The sequence below is a fragment of the Mus pahari genome, chromosome X (genome assembly GCF_900095145.1).
Source record: "Mus pahari chromosome X, PAHARI_EIJ_v1.1, whole genome shotgun sequence".
Classification (NCBI taxonomy): Eukaryota; Metazoa; Chordata; class Mammalia; order Rodentia; family Muridae; genus Mus; species Mus pahari.
The window spans coordinates 108,866,176-108,874,707 of NC_034613.1; positions in this window are offsets into that span (position 1 = coordinate 108,866,176).

Genomic DNA, 8,532 nt, shown 5'->3' on the forward strand with positions numbered 1-8,532 from the left:
ACCCCTCATTCGCCGAATCCTCGCTCACCTGCAACCAGAGACCCGTTCCCCGCAGATCAGGGACCCCAGAAAAGTCCGTCTGCAGCAATACCCTTCTTCCTAAGGCTTAAGGGATATCATGAAAGAGAAGGCAGAAAGACTATAACAGTCAGAGAGCTAGGACATCTGCTGTGAGATAGTTTCTTCTGGAAAACAAAGGCAAAATAAAACAGAGTTCATGAAATAGAGGGTAAAGAAGAGGGGTGAATCTTGAATGAGTTTTGGTGAATTTTGATAAAAATGGTTGTATGAAGTTCTCAAGGAATTCATAACAATAATTTTTAAAACACTTTCAAAACTTACTTCTGAAAAGGCAGTTAGCAATTGTTAATGGAGAGTGACCAATGAGGCCTCAACCCCACCCAGTGGCGGTTAATGGGTCTTAGGGGAGAGGAAGTCATTTTCTTCAGTGGGTGGCCACTGGTAAATTGCCTATGGTTCTATGAATAACACTTTACATTTACAACTGATGAATCTAATTGAAGTTTGTTTAGGTTATATGCTGGTTTGAATGTGAAATGTCTCTTTTTTAGATTGTATTAAGAGATCCTGAGCCTCTACCATTCCAAATGCAAGGAATTGTTGATAGAATTTGAGGCGTATAGCACAAATTTCTCTGGTTTTCTATAACCCGCATACTTATTTTTTCTACTCGTGTATTTGAGAAATATCTTGGTTTATTGTTTTGTTTTGTTGTTGTTGCTGTTGTTCACTTACTCTAAAACTTTGTTGAACTATTACTGGGTTGAAGTACAACATTTGGGGACACATGAATCTGTTTCTGTGCCATGGTTACGCTTATATTTAGCTCAAGAATACCTTACAAGTGTTGTACTTTGTTTTTGGTAACTTCCTCCAAGACTTTCTTTGACAATCGAATCTAAAGTCATGCTCGTTCATAGATCCTATAGTGACTTGTGAATGAATATCTGTCTTGATTCAAAACATATTGCAAGTAGATGCACTGAGTGCTTATTGCCACTCTACCGCAACTGTTTAGGTGTTCATTAAATGTTTAATAAATAATTATAATGGGTCTCAGTTTCTCATCCTTGACAGATTTCTTCCACCATTTCATACAATTTCACTTCTGGTTGTCAACTATTCATTTACATTTCGATTTCCCTTCTTAAAGATACTGTATCACAAATTATCTTACCTCCAAAAATAAAAACTGTCCTCTGCTTCTAATGACATTAGTGTCAATATTAAAAAGACTTTCTTCAAGCTTAAAATCTAGATTTGACTTAATTTCTTTTCTCCATCCCTTTGAAAAAGGAAAAGGATCACCCTCTTCTGAGATACCATTTAAAGGTGTCTTTTTCTTCACACCTTGTAAGAGTCACAACACTCTGACTCAGGATTTCTTTCCACATACTCTAGCGAATGAGCTCCAACATTTCTGATTATGTCCCTCATCCAGCATTTCAGCAAATGAAGAGTCATCTCAATGTATGTTTTTATGTATTATATATAATATATGTATATATAAACAGGAATAATGCATTGTCATTCTAGTCTACATTTTAACAATCTAAATATATCTTACAGTTCCTATATATACTCTTTGTAGAGGAATTTTAATTCAGCAACATAGCTCCTCTGGCAAGGTATCCAAAGACCTTCTAAATCTATATGATCCTGCCAAAATGCAGATACACCTTGGATTACAGTATGATGTGGCCAGTATACAGACATACCCTTAGTACACACTTTTAATCCCAAACAATGTGGGTAAGGTGAGTTTATAGAAGGATGAATCCACGTTTGAAAGTGATATCTAATTGAGGGGCAGACAAAGTGATGAATCAGAGAAAGAACTGATAGAATGAGTTTGAGTTAGGATATTCCTACCTCTCATGAAAGCAGCACAGAAATGACAGGCTACTTTAGAACAGCACAGAGAGAAGGGGAGGGGAGAGAGTTTTACCAGGACAGTTTTACACAGACAGGAAGTAGGTAAAGACAGAATGAGCCAGAGAATGACAAAGAAACAGAATATTAGAACAGATTGCCAGAGTTAACTTGAGACCAAGTATTAAGGCCTAGGAAACTATTGCCTGTCTAGCCAGCCATTGTGTGCTGTTACTAATGTTATAAGGAAAATTTCTCATGTGCTGTTACAAGGAAACTCTCCCATGCCCAAGCTTATTGCATATTCTGTTATGTTCTGTGCTTTGGAGTTCTTGAAAAATCAATCACAATAGAAAGCTGTCAGAACAGCTTTGTATAGTTAACCAAAATAAGCCTAGAGCTGAACTAACTGGCTGGCATTACTCCCTGTACCTATGTATGAGCGTTTATTATTTCTTGCCTTTATAAGCTGCTTCTGGGGTGGACTCCAACATAATAAAAAGACATGCACCAATATAAGACCCATTTAGAATAAGACTTCCACTTTGTGTAGGGTTTGAATAAAGTTTTAAGTTCCCAAGACATCCCTGGGAACTGACATGCTACTTGTCAGAATGAGACCTGCATATGGGTAATGAAATCCTGGTTGGCAAGTTAAAACACAAATGTTAGGCAAAGCAAGTCCCCCACTACAGTTGAGTATCCCAACAAATAAGAACAGAAATAAATGAATATCAAAGACAATCCCCTATACCTAAATCCTGATTGGTGAAAAAACTTGACACAGCTATTAAAGGATGTTTCAGACTTAAAAAGGTCTAGAGGATTCTATCTGGGGGTTGCAGATTAGCTCCTGTGTCTGCACTGCTTCCTTGATCAATCAGTCTTGGGATGTGTACTCAAAAAGCAACCCCATTTGACTGAGATTGGTATTTGAGTGATTTGTTTGGCAATTCACACCCCCCCCCCAAACCAAGAAGAGCAATTCAGTCAGAAGATGAGAGAAGCCAGTTTGAATTGGTCAGCTTAGAGAGCAATTTTGGCCCAAAAAGCTGAGTTGAATTAGGCATCCAGAGTTAAGAAAGAGGTATCAAGGCTGGGTTTATGCAGCAGTAAGCCTCCAAGATGACAACTACATCTGGTGAATAAGTTATTTTTATAACTCTATATATCTTTCTAAGTAAGCATTCTCTCTGCCTGAGAATCCATATTTTACCTTTTCTTTATCTGGTAGTCTCTTTAACCTGTCTGACACCCCCACACATACGCTATTTCCTAGCATCAACAGCAGCAGTTCCAGCACCACCTTATTTTGTATGTATCTATTATCAGGCAGAATAATTAATTATATATGGCTGCTTTAGTTTATTTCTTTCTCTGCCATGGAAGACTTTGTGCACATACAAGTACCAAAACACTTACTACACACTCCCAACATATATGTATAATATTTAATATGTGTATTATAATACTATACATTTTATTACCGATTATATCATATGTATTACAATAATGATATAGCTGTAATAAAATAAGAAAAGTGTACCCAGATAGATGGAACATGGATGTAATAATAGCAATCAGGAAACTGCAACAGGAGAATCTCGTTTAAAGTCCACCTGAGCTACACAGTGAGACCCTATCTCAAATAAAATCCAATAAATAAGTAAGTAAGCATGATGAAATTTTAAAAGGAAGAGTAAAACATAAAGAAGAGTTTAAGTAATAATGTTATATCTCTCCCCTCCAATTATATTGATTTATATACAACCCTGAGGTGTATGCTTGTATTCTTTTGGTAATCTATGGTCTGTTTCACACTATTGTATTGTCACTAACCAACAATTCATCTCTCCCTATAACCCACCACCCCTAGAGCATTTCATTGATATTTTGGTACCTCAGGTAAAAACTGCCTATTTTTTCCTCATATTTTGTTTTTATAGCCATCTTATTTGAAATTAACAGAAATAATTACATCCTATAACATACCAGAAACCTTTCTTAGTTCTGGAGTTATGGTACTGAACAATAAAGATGATGTCTCTATTCTTGTGAACCTTACATATTGAGGTAGAGAAAGAGCAATAAGATGCTTGTGTAATGTGACTGTAAGCATTTGCTTAAAGACCTATAGTCAGAATGAGAAAACAGTCGGATTTCAAATTAGGGATCCCCAGATTCAGACCCTCACTTCACCACATATGTGTTTATGCTATAAACAAAGAAGTTAATGACTCCGATTTTGTTTCCTCATCTATAAAGTGAACTTAATACTTTCACTAATGGTGACTGGGAAGAATTAATATAGTACTGTATAAAGTTTCTAGTTTGAATTTCTGATCATGATATTTAAGAAACATATTTTGCAAACTCTCCATAGTTAAACCAACTTATACTTGTTACAATATGGCTCTATTTAGAGGCATTTACAATAGTTCCAGAAATAGGATATGGGAATTCTATTTTCAGTACACCTTAATTGGATAGATTTGAGGACAGATTTAAATGCAAGAGGAATATACTTTGCAAAATGTTAAGAAAGTGGTGTTTAGAACTAATTATCTATTCAAAATGAGGAAGATAATTGTTAACAGTTTAGTTACCTCTGTTACTTCCTGACTGTAGGGCACAGGGACTATGCCACCAGAGGAAATGGCATGGAACAGGCAAGATTGAGCATGTCCATGCCCCAGAAAATTCAAAAATTGTTATTAAACTCTCGTTTTGAGCCCAGCACAAGTAGGGCTAACTCCCTCAGAGCATGTAACCTGAAGACCCCCAACTAGGTGGTCACAAGGAATCAGTCATGAAGCACAACACCTGGCTTTCTTCCCCATGGAAATAGAGCATCATCAGCATCTTGGCCTCAGCAAATAGAATGTATTTACCGCCATACCCCATCCCACTCCCCACGGTTCATATAGTCCCTACTCACCTGAAATAAAGTGCACAGTTATTTCACCAAGGATCATCTGAGACTGGCTGTTTTTACTGAGCTGTACCACTTTGAGGAAGGCTCTCTTCCCTTGAAGTACTCCGAATTGAACCTTTGGATTTGCATGTCTAGCTCCTGTCTCTCTGAGGGACCTGGGACCCTGGCCACCTATCCTGTGCCTCCAGACGAACCTCTTTACTTCTTTTCTAAGATCTGTAATACTTTAGGTATCCCCACCTGGACTGGAGTTCGGGACCCTATTCATCCCGGAGAGAGAGAGAGATTTGATGATCTGGAGGTAAGACTGTGAACCCCACCCCTTACAGACTTTGCCCTGTCCTCTTTGAACTGGTGTGCCAGCAGTGTCTGGGCAGCCTGGGAGGAGAGGAAGAACTTCGAACCACCCCTAATTTTCCCAGAAGGTGAAAAAATGATAATTCATATTTACTGACTAATTTGTGCTTTTGAGGCAGCCTTCAGTGGCACAGATTTAAAAAAATGTAAATAGAATCAAGCCTAAGAGACAAAAAAAATGAAGTGAATATTGGCTTTTGTGTTCAATATTTCTCCATCCTATGTAAAATGGCATTGGTGTACAAATTGTGTTAACCATGTGCTTTCTGTGAGTCTTTCCTAAGAAAGATGAGCAGAGAAAAAGAATGGCAAAACCTCTATTGCCAAATTCCCCAAAAAGGTAAATAAAGTTGAAATACAAATAGCCAGAAGAACAAAAGGCTCAATTAAGCAGCTAATGGTGACTCGGGTGCATGTGCTGTGAGTTTCAATATAGCTTTTGAAAGATACACTGGTGTTTAATGAAGATTAACAGGCATTATGAATATGCCCATTTAGGTGACAACTCACATTAAAGAGGCATATGTTGCTCTTTGTTTAAAGTCTCACTTATGTCCAATATTTCAGTAGATTAGTAACATAATTTTGGTAAAATGCTTTATTTTCTGGTAATTGTAATTGAATGGTGACCAATATACCCACCTAATACCACACATAACAAATGTATCTTGGGTGTTTTGTAAGATTAGCAGCTTACAGAGCCTCTTGTTCCACTTTCTAATTCTATTTCCAAAATTCTGAGACAAAAAAATATTAGTCACTACAACATTGAGCTAACTAGGATTTTCAGACTTTTTCTCATGATTTACAAACTTTAAATTTGATCTTCTCAAGACTCATCTGTATGGGGAAATTTTAAAAATCCATAAGTGCCAGTAAACTTGTACAAGTTTTAATATTCATAGACCTTAACCCTTGTGGCTAATATCATGTCACCCAGGTAACTATATATTAAGCTTCATAAACATGAGACCAGTCTTTTAAAACTCACTCTTCCTAAGTCTATTATGAATGATCAAAAGCAGAAAATAGAAATGAGTAACTGAAAACTACCCTTTGATACTCCAAGAATAATGACTTACCTGGAAAGTCACGTAGTGTTGAAAGAAAATTACTAATCTAGTCCCCAGTTCATTCCCACTGCTAGGGTAACAAGGTTCACCCAATGCATGCAGCAACAAATAGCAGGTCTACTTTTAGTTTTACTCATGAATGCAAGAGAATAACCTTAAGTTCAAATACAGCAAAGGAAGACTTTAGTTATGGTGTAGAGTTGAAAGGGAGTGCACCTCATGTGCAATCATTTCATTTAAAGCATGGGTTGAAGTATTTTGACCACGTCCCAATACCATAAAGTGAATCATGGCTTTATGTGATAGGAAATGATAATACAGAAAAGTAATTAGCCAGAAAATACAGGAATGAAGATAGAACACTAGCAATTTTATTTGGAGTCTAGTTATGGAAGTGTTTTTTTACTCACTATGCTTACTAATGTGAAGCTTTATTAGTCATTTGAATACGAGTCATTTACATATGCCTACTTAAATATTTGCTATTCATTAAATTATTAACATAAGGCTTTTCTCTCTAGTGCTCTATTTTAGCCTCTAATTTTTTTACTAATTAAACTTTTTAACAATTTCATACATGTATATAAAGCATTCTATATTCAGATTACTCTCACAATCACAGATTCACTTTCCTGTCCTCTCTTAGACATTCCATCAACCCCTACCTCTCTACAAAATGCTTTCCCATTCATTCTTTCCTTCCTTCCTTTATTCACTCATTCATGTCTTTTTGTTTTCTTTTATGATCCACTGAGTTTAACCAGCCCATCTGACCATGAATATGAAACAATTTACTGGAGTCTTCTGGACTCATCAACTAAGTACACAACTGAAAGTAGTTACTCCCATTTCAACAGCATGAATCATCCATAGCCAGTGGTCCCTTAAGGGTTCATGTGTACTTCCTCTCTATCCATACCTAACTGTTGACAGACCATTTCTTGTGCAGGCTCAGAGCTGGCAACTGCAACAGCAATGAGTTCATGGCTGCAGTGTTGTCTCATGCTCAGAAGATGGCATTTCCTAGCTTTTATTCTTACTTTCTAGTTCTTCCATTATTTCTGCTTCCTCTTCTGTGACAGTCCCTAAGCGTTAGATATGTGGAATATATGTCTTGTTTTAGTCTAGGCCTCAATAGGCACTTATTGTCAGCACCATGGGCATCTATGAGACTTTGAATTCACTGTCATTCCCTACTAAGAATTTCCCTATGTAAGGCTCTAATGTTAACTGTCTAAGATAGTCACAACAGTCTTTGCATTCCTAAAATTTCTTACATGTCCAAACAAGACTTATCACTGCCATATTACTAACAACAATTTTATCATCATATTAGTATATGCTATGCTTTCTACCCAGTCTGAAATTTCAATTTAATCATACCAATAATACTACATAGTCAAAGATTATGATACACATCTATGCCAAAGTACTACAGATGGGGTAATTTAAAAGGAAAAAAAAAATAGTTGTTATGGATCTGGAGACTAGGAAGTCCAAAGTTGCAGTTCTGCCATCTGAGAAGAGTGTTTGTGCTTCATCATATGGTGGGGCAAGAGCATACACACATGAGAGCAAAGGAAGGAAGTTATATTCACCAGTTTATCAGGACAATACCCTGACAATGCCTTATTTAACTGATCCACTCCTTCAACATTAATGAGGCCAGTGCAATCACTTCTAAAAGACCTCAACTCTCAACATTATTGCCTTGGGTAATAAGTTTCCAACACATGTTTGTGGAGTGAGGGAAAGGGCATAGATATTCAATTATATTATATTACCTTTTCATAGATGAAGATGCTGATGTTGAGACAAGGGTAGGTCATTTCTTCAAGGTAACTAAATACAATAGAAGCTGAACTACTATGCCCCCTTTATGTTTAAAGCATATTCAAACTCCTTTGCTTTCTCTGAGTGATATTCCAAGAATTGGTAGCACAGCAAGTTCTTAATTCTAATTGACTTGAATATGCAAAATTCACCCAGATCAAGGTTAAGATTGTCATCAGTACTTCCTGTATCACTACTGTTTCATACTAAGTATGCTGTTCTATGAGTATATGCTATGTAAACAATAAATGAAGAATAAATGACTGAACAATTGCATTCAACAAAGAATCCTACTAGCTGGGATTGTGGTAGCATCTATGCACTACTGACCGTACTCAGGAAAAGATCAGCTAGCTTTGTACCAAGGCATGTTTTCTTCCCTTCCCTTTCCCCTAATTCCTCTCTCTCTCTCTCTCTCTCTCTCTCTCTCTCTCTCTCTCT